This window comes from Passer domesticus, chromosome 7 (genome assembly GCF_036417665.1).
Source record: "Passer domesticus isolate bPasDom1 chromosome 7, bPasDom1.hap1, whole genome shotgun sequence".
NCBI lineage: Eukaryota > Metazoa > Chordata > Aves > Passeriformes > Passeridae > Passer > Passer domesticus.
Genome location: NC_087480.1, coordinates 60,007,356 through 60,021,263, shown reverse-complemented (window position 1 = coordinate 60,021,263; position 13,908 = coordinate 60,007,356).

Genomic DNA, 13,908 nt, shown 5'->3' with positions numbered 1-13,908 from the left:
TTCAAGTAGCAGAGGGCTTGACTTGGTGATTTCAGCAACACACGTTGTGCTTCGTTATCTGTAAAAAAATTCCAGGAGCTGCTTTGTGTGAATCAGTTGAAAATAGGATTTTAGTTCCAAGGTCCATGAGATTCTAATCCCAGAAGCCAAACAGGCAGCAGAGAGAAAGAGCTGCTGGTCCTGGCTGTAGTGATTGTGTAGGAAGAGAAGATGTGTCAGCCAGGAAATCAGAGCTGCTCTGGGATCTTTCCCTGCCATGGGATCCTTCTCTGCTGTGGGATCCTTCCCTGCTGGGGCCAGGGTTGGGATCCAGGGCTGCTCACACTGGGGTTGTCCCCACAGCCAGAACACAGCCATGGGTGACGTCTCTTCCCTTCAGAAGGCATTCCCCTTGATCCTCTGCCTTGTCCTGAGAGGTTCCCACCTCAGCCCCAATCCTCTCCCATGTTTTAGGAGTGAGTGCCACAGATTGCTTAACCTTTGGGAATTTCATGGGCGGCTGCTGGCGTTGTGTTCTCTATATGAACACGCAATACATGTTAATATATGTATAATATGTTTCTATCTGCTCGTTTAGCTGCACAGCTGAAGTGGAGAGAGGGTTAACTGAGCAAGCAGATAAAGCTGCAGGGCCAGGAGACAGTTAGTGAGGTCTTTGTTTTCATCTTGTAATTGTCAGATATGGCATGTTTACCATAAGGGCTGTGAAAAGTGTGATGCAAGATGTAAAGCTGTCCCACTGTGTTAATAATAAATTGGCTGCAGTAATATTTATCAAAATGTCTGTCCAATGATGATTTTTTGTGTTGCTGCCTGCTTTAGCCTTCTCCTGTCAATCAAGTTGTCCATCCCAGTCTTTCTGTAGTTCTGATTGCACTGCAATAATCTTCTCTCGGGGTTGTTTTCCCCAAAACAGTTGCAAAGCAATGAAAACAATTAGACAATGTAGTATGTCGTCCTCCTGCCTCGTTCCCAGATAAAATGATATCTGCTGGCCTTGCAGATAGTCAGGAATCCTTTCAACATTCCAACTAGGCAGAGAAGTATTATTCTGTATCTATAAAAATAAAGAACATAAAAAGTAAAGAGCAGTGTTTTAAACAAGAGTTTGAGGTGCCCAGCCTTAAAAAACTCAGATAAAACTGTTCACTGAAGATGCTGCAGATCCAGGCCAGGCATTAAACCCAAATCTTCCCAAACTACCAGCACAAGTCAGTCATTTCAAAAATGACTCTACAAGCTGTCCTATTTCCCCTTTTATTTTAATGACCAATTTGAGATTTTCTGCAGTATGTTTAACCGTGACCTGTAGCTGGGAGAAACATCCAGCTTTGGGCACTCCCCACCTGCTCCCACAGTGCCAAAGTGGTGGCACTTCAGTGTGCTGACTGCACCAATAAATGACTCTGGGTTGCTTTCCTTCAGCTGGGCTAACCTGTGCGTCTCTCACTTGTGTCTAGAGCTTCTTTTCATGGAGTTTTTTTTACAACAAAGTGGTTATTCCTCCTGGGATTTAAACCACAACTCCGCCACAGCAACTTCCTGTGACAGCATTTTGTTACCCTCACCATTTCCCTCTCCGCCACCACCCACCACTTATTACATGAAGATATCACTGCTGCTTTCAGGACCTGATAACACCTTAAATGTTAGCTTTTACTCTGTTTCCAAAGATGAATTCCTGTACTTCTGCCAGTAAAACTTCTCAGCTCCACAGGAAGGTCTTTGTGTTTGAAATGCTCCCTTAGAATTTTTTTTTGGAGAACATCTGTTGTCACCCCATCAAGGATTGTTTCCTTTGTTCCTCAGGAGTATATTCAGTTATATTTGCTTGCACAGCTCTGTCTATTCAGTCTGCTCCCATCTCCTCTCAGTGTTTTTGAGGTTTTTTTATTTTTAGATTCATTAGGTGTTTAGGCCATCTCTGCACTGCTGCTTGCTCTGCACTTTTCAAACCTGCTTCCTCCTGAAAGTGATGTTAAATACAATAAAGTTGGGTGCTCAAGCACCCAGCTGGGGAATTCCAGAGGCAAGACCGTGCATTTCCATTCCCTCACAGGACTGTTGCTAATTGTGTGATTGCTGATTACTTCAGTAACACATTGCACAGACTTTCAAACTCAGTGTCATCCCTAACCACCCTACCATTTTCATTATTATAAGTGGTCACTGTGTGGCTTCTTTAAAAAATGCACCATTTAAATTCATTTAAATCATGCTGTTTAACCAGCTACCTCGTTCTGGGTTCAGCATCTGAGTCTGCCAAAAAATGAAATATGAGAGATTGTTCCGTTTGCATCTTCTGCCTGAATCCGAGGAGAAAAAATAGCTTAACTTTAGGCATATGCTTAAGTGTTTTGCTAGACTGAAATATGATCAAGACTCTTCCCACTTTCTTCCTCTCAATCCATCTGTGATACCCAGAGAACCTTCCTAATCTCTGGGAATTACAGGAGAAAATCACATTCTGCAGGGGAGCCTCAGCCCTGATGGTGTGAATGGCTAACGGTGTTGGATACACTCCTGTGGCATCCCACGTACCCCAACTTTCTGTCACCTTAAAGCTGCTTTTTGGTGCTTTTTGTCCAAGTACCAGCTCCCTCTGGACATCCTGCCCCAATCCTTCAAGCTCTTCCAGGAGGAGGGGGACTCTTCAGAGCTGCATTGCTCCTGTAGGAATGTCCAGCACTGGATCAGGGATTCTGTGACAAATCCGAGCAGGGACCCTTTGGGGGGCAGGAATGATGTCAGGCTCCAGATCCTGCGGGAAGTGTCTGAAACTCGGCCCCGCGTTGTCTCTCTGCCTTCTGCTTCCTGAAGGTGGAGCCAAACCCCCTATCAGATCCCCAAATCTTCCCGAGTTCTTCTTTATCGCAGCACAGACTTCGCACACCGGTATTTTTCCTTGCACAACAGAGCGAACTGGAAAGTGGCTGCGAGGATTCTGTCTGGCCAAGACGCATTTTGCACTGTGCATCTAAGACTGCAGCAAGGGGAAGGAAATCCAAGGATAAAAAGGACACCCTCAATGCTGTTTGCACCGTGTCTGATGGAGATCTAGCTCCCAACATTCCCAACAAAATAAAGTATTTTAAAAAAATTACAGCTTGTCTCAGATACCCGCTCCTTGCTTTTCCCAGGATTTCTGTTTGCAACTCTTTGTGCTTCATAAAAATCTCGGCCATCCACGTGCTCCAATAACTCTCCATGATCCATTTGAATGGCTGCTTTCAGGACTGCAGTGCTCCCCGAGCAGCACATTCCTCGGGCTCTGCAGATGCATATGACACAGCAGAATTTTAGGCAGTATAAGAATTATAAAGCTCAGTTTCCATTACTGTAATTGCTATATAAATCCTACCTTAGAACAGGCCTATTTAACCTTGGTTTGAGCTGAGACTTGGTCCAAGTCTGATTAAGTTGAGCACCAAATTCTTTTTCTTTTCTTTTTTTTTTTTTGTCTTTTTTTTTTTTTTTCTCTGCAGTATCATAACTTAGTGGGCAGCGGGGCGGGGAGGGAGATGAGATCCAGCACATCCTCTGCACCCTGTCCTGCCAGGGGGTGGCTGCAGCCAGGAAATGCCTGTCCCCAACCAACAGCAGGACAAAACGAGCTGTGCATTTTGTTCCCTGGGAGAAGCACCGTTTCTCCCCTTGGAACCTGTGGCTGCTGTTGTGCACAGCTGTGCTCAGAGCAGGTGTGTGAGACGCCTCCGAGGCAGGCGGTGCTGGGGTGAGCCTCCAGAGCCTGCCCTCTCTGGGGGGATGGAGCAGGAACTCCCAGCTTTGATGCCATTTGCCACCACCTCAATGAGTATTGGGTGCCCTGGTGGTTCCCCTCGCAGGGCATCGAGGTATCTGGGGCTGCCTTTGGGTCAAATCATTCAAAACTTGTGCTAGGACAAGGAGCAGTGGGGTCAAAGTGAAAGAGGAGAAATTTAGGTTAGAGATACACAATAAATTGTTCCTTGTGAGGGTGGGGAGGCCCTGGCACAGGGTGCCCAGAAAAGCTGTGGTTGCCCCTGGATGCCTGGAAGTGTCCAAAACCAGGTTGAAGCACCCTGGGATTGTGGAAGGTGTCCCTGCCCATGGCAGAGGTGGCAATGGATGGGCTTTAAGATCCTTCCAACCCAAACCAGTCTGTGAATCTGTGATTCTAAAACTGAGGAAGAAGTTGTCAGTACCATAAGCAGAGGTTGGTGATGTCCTGCTTCACTGCTGGAGAATGCCAGACTCCCTTTTAGGCCAGGGAGCAGCTTTGACATGGATAGCCATCACTTGCCCCAAAAAAACTGTGGCACAGCATTTCCCATGCCATAAACCTGCTCTGCAGAAGCTGCTTTGCCCCCGTGTCAGTAAAGCCATAGGAATGAATTTATTAATGTATTCCGTTTCCTTTACAGGGTCTTCTTCAAAGTTCCTTGAATTTACCGTGGGGAAAATATGGCAGGAAGACATAAGAGGATGCTGAGAACTGAAAAACTGAGTGTTCACCTTGAGCTGGACAAGACTGCCCACCATGTGGATTGTGCTGGCAAGGCAAGGTCCTGGGGAATGCAGAGGTGCGGGGTAATTTTTAGGGCTTTCATTCCAGGGCCCCATTGATTATAGCCCTATTAAAGAGGCTGATGCATGCGACTTTTAAGTTATTTTGTTAACTAAGTGTAGGCAATGGATGTGTCATGCTAACAACCATAATTGCTGGTGTGTCTAACACAGTATGTAAGTACAGTAGAGTGAATTTAAAAGGTTGTGGTAATCTAAGAATGTTAAAAGGGGAATGTGTGCCTGAGGGGCGTGGGGGCTGGGGAGAAAAACGACTTACTTGACATTGACTGTCTTCCTCCCAGCTCCTTTTCTAAAGTAGGAACAGAATCGGAACAAAAAAATGTTTGTTTTACAGCTGTACCAAGTTACGGCGTGGACTCGTGCTCCCCCCCTCCTCTCCCACTTGCATCAAGTACATCCTGTACTTTTGGCAACATGTTGACTGGATATTTAAAAGCTGTGAACTGTTCTGAAAGTTTCACATACTGGGTTATGGGCCATGTGTGTTTGATCAAAATTCAATTACTGCACTGTACCATGCTTGGAAACCTATCATCCCAAGTTATGAAGTATGACGAAATAGGCTAATCTAATTGGTTCAGTATGGGAGCAGTATCAACCAAGCTTGTTATGATAAATAGCTTCCTGTGTTAAAGGTTCTCTAGAGCTTAAGTATCTTGGCTCACCTCCCTCTACAAAATAAGAATAGTGTTCCCTGGGAACAGTTACATCACTGTCCCTCTCCTACGTTCACAATTAAAGGTTTGTGGATTTTTTTTCATCTTGCTGTTCCTTGAGCAGATAAACCGTGGACATCTACTGCATTCCCCACTTCCATCCCCTCCCCATTTCCTCAGGGTAGGCTGTGTGGTGCTAACCCTGAGTCTGCTGTTCCTCAGGGCTGGAACGCACTGGAAGTGTTCAAAGCCAGCCTGGAAGGGGCTCTGAGCAACCTGGTCTGGTGGAAGGTGTCCCTGCCCATGGAAGAGGGTGGAAAGAGATGAGCTTTGAGGTTCCTTCCAGCCCAAACCATTCCATGATTCTAAAGCAAGCTTGACCAGGATTTCAAAATCCACCCTGGGGCTTGAGCTGTGTCAGTACACGAGAGGTGTCTGTCTGTACAGAGATCTGGAATTTCTGATGTGAAGTTAAACTTTATGGAAGAGCTTTAATCTTTCTGAGCATCCAATAAAAGAACTTCTGTTCAGTGAGCTCCACACCTATAGATGTGCAATTATCTTCTTAAGCCCCAAAGTTTAGGTCATCAGTAGTTAAACACAAATCCAGGGTGCAAGTGCTGGATTATGGCTAGGGAAGGACTATGTTCTAAGCCTGGATTTGTAGTCACTAAATTTGGCACTAAGACAGTGAGCTGTCTCCCATGAGATGATACTGGCTTCGTGATTTTATCTGGTCCATCTTTGGCAAGAAGTGCTTAGCTTGGATTTTGATGTCACAGTAATAGACAGTGTCAAGGGGGGGAAAAACCACATGGAAAAGTGGCTCCTTATGCTCTGGTGTTTCAAGTTTTTCCTTCCTTGAACCACCCCCCTCCACGTGCCTCCTAACTCAGAAAAGCTCCTTCAGGCAAAATAATTGTGTGATGATCATTTTACAAATATATAACTCAGGCCTGATAGGGCAAGGGCCTTTAGCACTGCTAAGTTTTCTCCTAAGAATAAAGTTATTCACTTACTTAGGGTTTGGTAGAACGAGTTCTTATGTAAGTGAGTCTTCGAATTAGCCCCAAGACTGCCTAATACCTGGATTAAGCCTGTATGGTGATTAATGCCTATTTACTGTATCTGTTATCCCACTGCATTTTGCTCTTCAGCCTTGATTAAGCCCTTTGCTTTACCATTTAAAATGTCCTGCTTAACCTTCTGCTTACAAACGTACACAGTGCTGAGCTCTGCACTTTTAACCAGCACAAGTTCTACCATAAATAATAGCATTTAATTTTAAAGTGCAACAGCTACAGTCACCACTTGATTAAATGACAAAGAGCAGCAACAGCAAACTGGGGAACACAGAGTTTTTCACCACAAATGTCTACGTCCACGTAAGTGAAAAAATTACACCTTCCTGCTGCTGATTAGCACTTTCTGTGCAGGTCTTTATTTTACATGTTTATATAAAATTATTGCCAAAAGAGCCTGAACAGTGACTCTCTGCGATTTGCCCAAATATGTTTTGAAGGAGATAAACTAGATTAATCTCTCTTTATAAAGTTCCCACAAGAAAGCTCACAGACACAGTAGCTTTACCTTCAAAAATAGAATGTGACTGTAGGCACTTATGCTAATCTCTTTTTTGGCAAATCAGCTTTTTTGTATTGAATCTTGCTTGATTGAATAGCACTGGAGCTGCCAGAGTAAATGCTATTATCAATGTACAGTAATTAAGGAAATAGTCCTTGTCACTCCAACAGTGTCCAGGCAGTAGTGCCTTCTGTAATAAAGTTAAATGATAAAGAAATATCTCCAAGGTGTAGATACTGGACCAGGGGAGCTCTTGAGATGCAGAGAAAATAACCCAGTGTGGAATTACAGGTGGTGGGGAAAGTATAAATGCCTGTGGAATTCATGCTAAAAAGCTTGTTTGATGCTAAATGTTTAAATAGAAGCTCAGCACTAAAACACATAATTGTTTAATTTGTCATGTAATTTCCTGACTCAGGGCAGTTGAGCATCTCCCAGTCACCACCCTTAAAAAATGTGCGCGAGGGAGAGGAGGGGGGAGACCCTTCCATCATTCAGCAACTTCAAAGATCTTTTCCCCCTTCAGGCAGCAGCCTGCACGAATGATAAACCTTGCTTTAAGATCAGCAGAGCCCGGCTCTGCCAAATCCATTTGGGGAGAGAATTTCAGTAAAAAGGACTTGTCATTCCTTCCCCCGCCCTCCCGCTTCGCTTGAAACTTTACAGCCTGGGAGTCCTTCGGTGGGTCGGGATTGTTCCCGCAGCACCGAACAGGGAGATTCCCCAAGGACAGAGAGAGAGGGAGGAAAAAAACCCTTTGGGCATGTTCTGCATTAAAACTGTATCACAGGCAGCAAGAAATGTAAACTGCAGGAAAGCAGGGTAACTCTCAGGTTCCAGAAATGGTGTTTAATAAGCAGGGAATGCTGATGGGTGCTGCCGGAGGTTTGCAGAGCTCTGGCCTACGACATGCTGAGCTCTGCACTTGAGAGCAAAGAGCTTTTGTCCAAGCAAGGTACGTGCAGGAGAGATGTTGTTTAATGTGCAATAAATAACCAGGGGAGGTATTTAATCAAGTGTGCCGGGAAATACTGCTCATGTCCAGACACACACATTTCCAAAGGGGCAGCCTGGGAGCGAGGGCTCGAAGGGATGTAAGGGGCCGGCCAAGGAGTCCGCAGGGAGGCTGCAAAATTTCATCCCACTACTCATAAGACACACGCAGAATTCCAGCCCCTGTGCTGCTTTTCCCCTAGCAGCCTGCATCTTATCTAAACTCTGTGTAATAATTTTAATATTTCACAAATCTGGCAGTTGTGCTGGGGCGTGCTCTGCCGAGGGTTTTAGCATTCCCTGCAACGCTCCCGCTGCAGCACATTGACATTCTGAAGGCTGGGCATCGTAACCTCGCCATTAAATCTTTGACACAATGAAGTGTCTTCTAAATAAATTCAGTGGGATCGATCCAGTGAACTTCAGAGTGCACCTTTTCAATTATTTTTTAAAGATGGAAGTGTTTTGTGCATATTGAGCTCTGGATTTGTGGAGCTGGGAGCGGGCTCGAGGGTGGACCTGAGCTCTGCTCCAGCAGGAGCTTATGGAAACACTCGGAGGGGATCTGAGTCTTTCCTGTGCTTCCAGAATGACTCTGGGCTTCTGGATCTGGGATTCTTTCCTGTTGTACGTAAAACATTAATTATTATTCCAAAATATTTGGGTTTTTTTGCGTTCCCTTAGCCCAACCTTCAGAACCGTCAGCTTGAATCCGAGCAGAAGCATTTTGGTCAGAATTAAAGAAAAAGTGATAGCCCAGGCAGCAGGTTTTTAATTGAGGCCTGCCAAATACCAAAGGCAGATGCTTTTTCATTCTGTAGCTCCTGGATACGCCGTCTACTTTTCGGTTTCAAGGACAAAGGAAACACTTACCCAATTAGATGAGGCATGAGATTGTGACATACGGGCTCTTTCCTTACATTAAAAAAAAAAAAAAAAAGCTGGAAAAAGATTTTTGACCCTAAGTCAATGAGCGCTATTAAAATAATGAATACTCCATAAATCCAGCCATATCCATGGCCCACATTGGGAGCTGCACCATTCCTGTCACAGAGGAGGCCGCGGGGTAAAGTCCCACATGGCTCCCTTGGCTGGACCACATTTTGGAGGCCTTACTTTTAAACCAGGACAGACAGAGGTGTGAGTCAGTGATTCAGGGACACTGCGAGGTCTGTCACCTCCTCTGTCTGATGTCAAACATGATCTGGGTGTTGGAACACCTGGATTTCCCTCACACAGGAATTCTCCTGCTCCTCTCACGAGGCTCATAGGAGCTGATATTTTAATGGGGACGTGGCTGGTCCAAGGTAACGCAGCTTTTCCCTGCTGAAGGCAGGAAATGGTTAACTTAATGCTTTCTACACCTCACACCTGAGTCTGAAGCATCCTAGAAGCCACTTGAGCTGCTGCAGGAGGAGCCTCAGACGCTGTCGCTGTCGGTGGGAGCGGGATACATCGGGATCGTCCTCGTTTCTGTGTCTGGAGATGGAGGCAGCAGTTAAACTTTGAAATAATTACAGCTCTGCTGCCTCCCACCTCAGAGCTGGGATGTGTTTGCTTTAGCCTTTAGCAGACAGCTGGAAGTGTTGACTGATAATTGTGGTGAGTTTCTGATCCTGCAGAAGAGCGAGGAGCCTCCTCTGTCCTCCGCCTGTTCCTGCTGCTGGCCTTGCTGGAATGATTGAAATCAGTGTTCTCATCCCTGCACGCAGGACTGGAGTCTCAGGTGCTGGGAATTAACGTTGCCTGGTTAATTACATCAGTGTGCAGTTGGAGCTGCTGTAGCTGTCCTTTCTCACAGAGAGGAATTGCAGCCTCACATCAAACTGGGTGGGGGACTGAGTGATACTGGAACAAATGGAAGTGACTGGAAAAATTGCTCTTGTCTTTCCAGCCAGGCCCAGCTGCCATTTTGATTTCTCTCCACCTTGGTGGCTGTCCCTGGACCTCGTCAGGGTTTGTCCTGCTGTACCCTGTGCAGAGCCATTAATCATGTGTGACATCTAATGGGGCCCAAATCACAGTGTTCACGATGACAGTTTGGGATGCCTGGACCCCTGGTGATTCTGGACTTTGAGTCCTTCCCAGCCCCAGCTGCAGAGCAGATCAGGCTGGAAGCTGCATCTGTGCCTGTTGATGAAGCCCCAGCCAAGGGCAGACACAGCACTGCTGCACCCAGAGCACCGATGCCAATCCTCTCCAGTGGGAACCCCCAGGGACAGGGAACAGGGACAGCAGGAGGGAGCACTCATGGATCTCCTGGAGACCACAAAATCATGGAATCCTAGAATGATTTGGATTGAAAGGGACCATAAAGCCCACCCCTGCCATGGGCAGGGACACCTTCCACTATCCCAGGAATAACCACTGTCCCTGTCCAACCTGGCCTTGGGCACTTCCAGGGATCCAGGGGCAGCCACAGCTTCTCTGGGCACCCTGTGCCAGGGCCTCACCACTCTCACAGGGAAAAATTCATTTCCAATAGCCAATCTAATTCTATTCTGTCCCAGCTGAAAGCTGCTGATGCTGATGAAGAGATGGTGCCCCTCATCCCCTCTGCAGGAGCAGCAGCAGAGCCTGACAGTAGCTTTCTTATCCCAGTGTCCAAAACAGCACATGGGGAAACAGCCTGTTCCTCCCCCAGCCTGCAGAGCCCAAATGCAGAGCCTCCCTGGACCCCTCTCCCCTGGACCAGGAGCTGAGACCAATGGCATGGCTTAACTTTAGGCTCTGCTGCCTTGGGCCAGCTCAGCACTGTCACCACTGAGCCAAAACCTCGTGTAATCACATTACTGTCACTGCCATTGCTTTTAAGAGAGCTTGTGCAGAACTCTTTTATTCCTGCAGTTTACACATCCGTAAAAACCACACAGAGTACAGTGAGGTGAGGAAGAAACGCCATGAATTTTCATCATATTGATATTTCTGGCCCATTTTACATTGTGACTATGTCCTTGGTGATGGGGAGCAATAAATACCCTCTGCCAGGCTCACATTGCCATGGATGGGAGAGGAAACAGCAGCCCAAAGGGTGTCACATTCTAGAAACCTGACCTGGAAAGAAGGATCCACAATTAACTAGATGGGTAAGGGAGTCTTGATTATCATTAAAAAAGCCCAAGTGGCAAACAGCTTTAAAACATCGCAGATATTATCGATGAATTTTCTGTGGATAGGAAGAATTCAAAGGGGTGCTATTAGCATTCTGGACAGAGAGGCAGCAGATCTATAGCACGGCTCTCGATAAATACGTTGCTGCAGTAAACTTCTTTAGCACTTTGCAATTCACATCTGATCTCTGCTGACCTTCTTTTTTCTCCTAATTAAACCTTTAGCTTGCAAATGAGCCATTTCCTACATCAAACTGGTAGATGGTGAAGGAGGAAATTCTACCCGCGATTTATAGGAGCTGCTGGTGACCTAACTGTCTATCACAACCTGTTCTAATTGATCCCTCTCTGAATTAAATTTGACCAATTACTTTCTCCTAGGTGAACAAAGACGAGACTCTCCTTAAAAGCTCTGCTGTGCCACAGCAGCCAGCAAAGCTGGGTGCGTGCAGTGGATGGGAGATACCCATCACTTTGTGCAGGCAAGAAGGTAAAGTCTGAGTGCCCCCAGCACCCAGAACCTCTGGTTTCCTGAGCCAAGTGTTTTTGAAGGTGTTTTTGAAGGAGGGGGCACAGGGGTGACTTAGATTGCTGCCCCCACAAGCTCTCATCCTCGCCTGCTGTCGCTCCTGCCTTGGTTTTGGGGCTGGATGATCCTCCAGGCTGCTCATGTCCCTCAGTCCTCTTCCAGTGCAGTGCTGGCTGCCTGTGAAGTCCTTTCTGACCCAAGGAGAGGTTCCCCAAATCAATCAGTGCCTGGTGTGTCCCCTGATGAGGATTCAGGAGGGGAATGGAATATCTGGCAGGGGTGTAACAGCACGATGTTGAACTGCTGACCTCAGGAGTTCAGATGTATTCTTGGCTGAACTGTGTAGGGTTTTGCCTGTCCAGATGAATCTCATACCCTTCCCTGTGGCTGAAATGTGGGAGTCTGGCTGGGAGAGCACCCTGTGGCAGCAGGGAAGGATCCTTGGCTTGGCTGGACAGCAAGAAGCTGGATCTGCACCAGCCAGCAGTGACACAATGGGAGTGAAATCAGTCCAGTCCATTAAAAAGTCATGAGTCTCACCTAAAAACCCTGTACAGAAGTACATTTTATCTGATTTTCCTTGTCTCCTGGCTCCAGACTGTGCATTTTCAAGCCTTGCTTCTACAGCTGAAATGATGAGAAATGTCCTTTCCCACAGGAACTCCTGGTTGCTGCAGCTTCCCAAATACCACCAGGCTCCAGGACTTGGCACTCCTGCCCCATCCAAGCATTTCTAAAGGGACTGGGTGCAAATCCCCCTTCAGCCAGCAGCTCCTGCTCCGTGGAACAGGCTCTGCCACTGGAGCATCCTGGGATAATTTCAGCCTTTTCCTCTCCTCTCCAAACCACAGGGAATGGGAGAGCTCGCCAGCATTCCTACCCCCCATCCCAAGCCTCACAGAGAAAATGCTCGTCCTCTCCAGGAATACTGGACATCATGTTGAGAATTCTTGCCTGTCAGGGTGGGGAGACCCTGGCACAGAGTGTCCAGAGAAGCTGTGGCTGCCCCTGGATCCCTGGAAGTGTCCAAAGCCAGGCTGGACAGGGTTTGGAGCGCTCTGGGACAGTGGAAGGTGTCCCTGCCCATGGCAGGGCTGGCACTGGGTGAGCTTTAAGGTTCCTCCCAGCCCAAACCATGGTTCCAAACCATTCCACGATTCTGTGATTTCCAGCTGTGCAAGTTCCCCTGGGCTGTGACTGTGACCCACACCTCTGCTTCTACAGCAAATCACAGAAAAAAGGTGATTTTTTACCCAGCTCATCCCTCATCCCGGCTGAAGCAGATCCCTTCCCATTGCTGTGCCAGAGGAACCATCCCAGTAACTCATTCTGCTGGTGGATGGGAGGATCCCAGGGCTCCCTGAGGCACTAAGGAGGGCTGCCAGACCCCCTGGAGCCCTTCAGGGTGGCATTAAAACGTGGCTGACATTTTCCACGCTCCCTCCTTAGTCCTCTGGCTGCGATATAAATTTTCTGGGAGTTGTGCTGTGTTATTTGCATGCATCCACAGCACTGTTTGTTTTCACACAGTGACCTACATAACTCATTTTAATACGTACTCAGGCAGCAGGGCTGGGCTGCAGGGGTGTCAGGGGGATGCACAGCTCAGCAGCAATGAATCCATCATCCCTGGATTTTGGGAGAGGACGGTGGGGGCAGTGGCTTTCCTTCCTCTGGCTGTCCTGCTGGAACCCTCTGTGCTGGTAAAAATGGTGTTGGGCCATTTCCAGATTGCCAAATGGATGAACTCTTCTTAGCTGTCAATTTTCATGAAATATTAATATTTTATTTAATTTGTCTCCTCCGTTCTCTTCCCTTTTTGTAAGATAATGACTCCGGAAACACAGCAGTTCTCCAGGATCCTCCAGCTATGGGAAAGGTGGGAGTGCTCCCTCAGGCTACAACACTTCCATGTATTTTGGAATGTGGATTTTGCTCTGCAATTTGTCCTCATGTAAGAGCCATCAGGATGTGCTGCTGCTGCCCCTGTGGCGAGCCCAGCCTGACCCCAGGTCAGGCTCTGCCTCTTCTTCACTTAATATTAAATATTGTTAAATATTTAAGGAGAATGGCTCTGATTTAGGAGAATCACAGAGCAGACCCTTTGCAGGTACAGGGCTTCAGAGCAGCCCAGGGGCTGTACCTGACCCTCCCTAGCCAGAAAAATCACAAAGATAAGCCCCATTCCACTCTGTTTGGGCTCTGTCAGAGGTGGTCCCTGAGCTCTGGCTGTAGAGAGGAGCTGGCCTCACTTCTGGTCCTGCTGCAGACACTCCCAGTGCTGCATGTCCTTCATCTGGCCCATCTCAGCTGTAACTGCAACAGCCTCAACCTCCACACGGGTTTCTCTGCTGATATTTCATGACATTTTATGTACATAATCTGCATATGTTATTTTTAGCAAACTTTCTCCCCGGGACAGCCTCATGTGCTCCACATTTTGTTCCCATGAGCAGTTGGGAGAGGT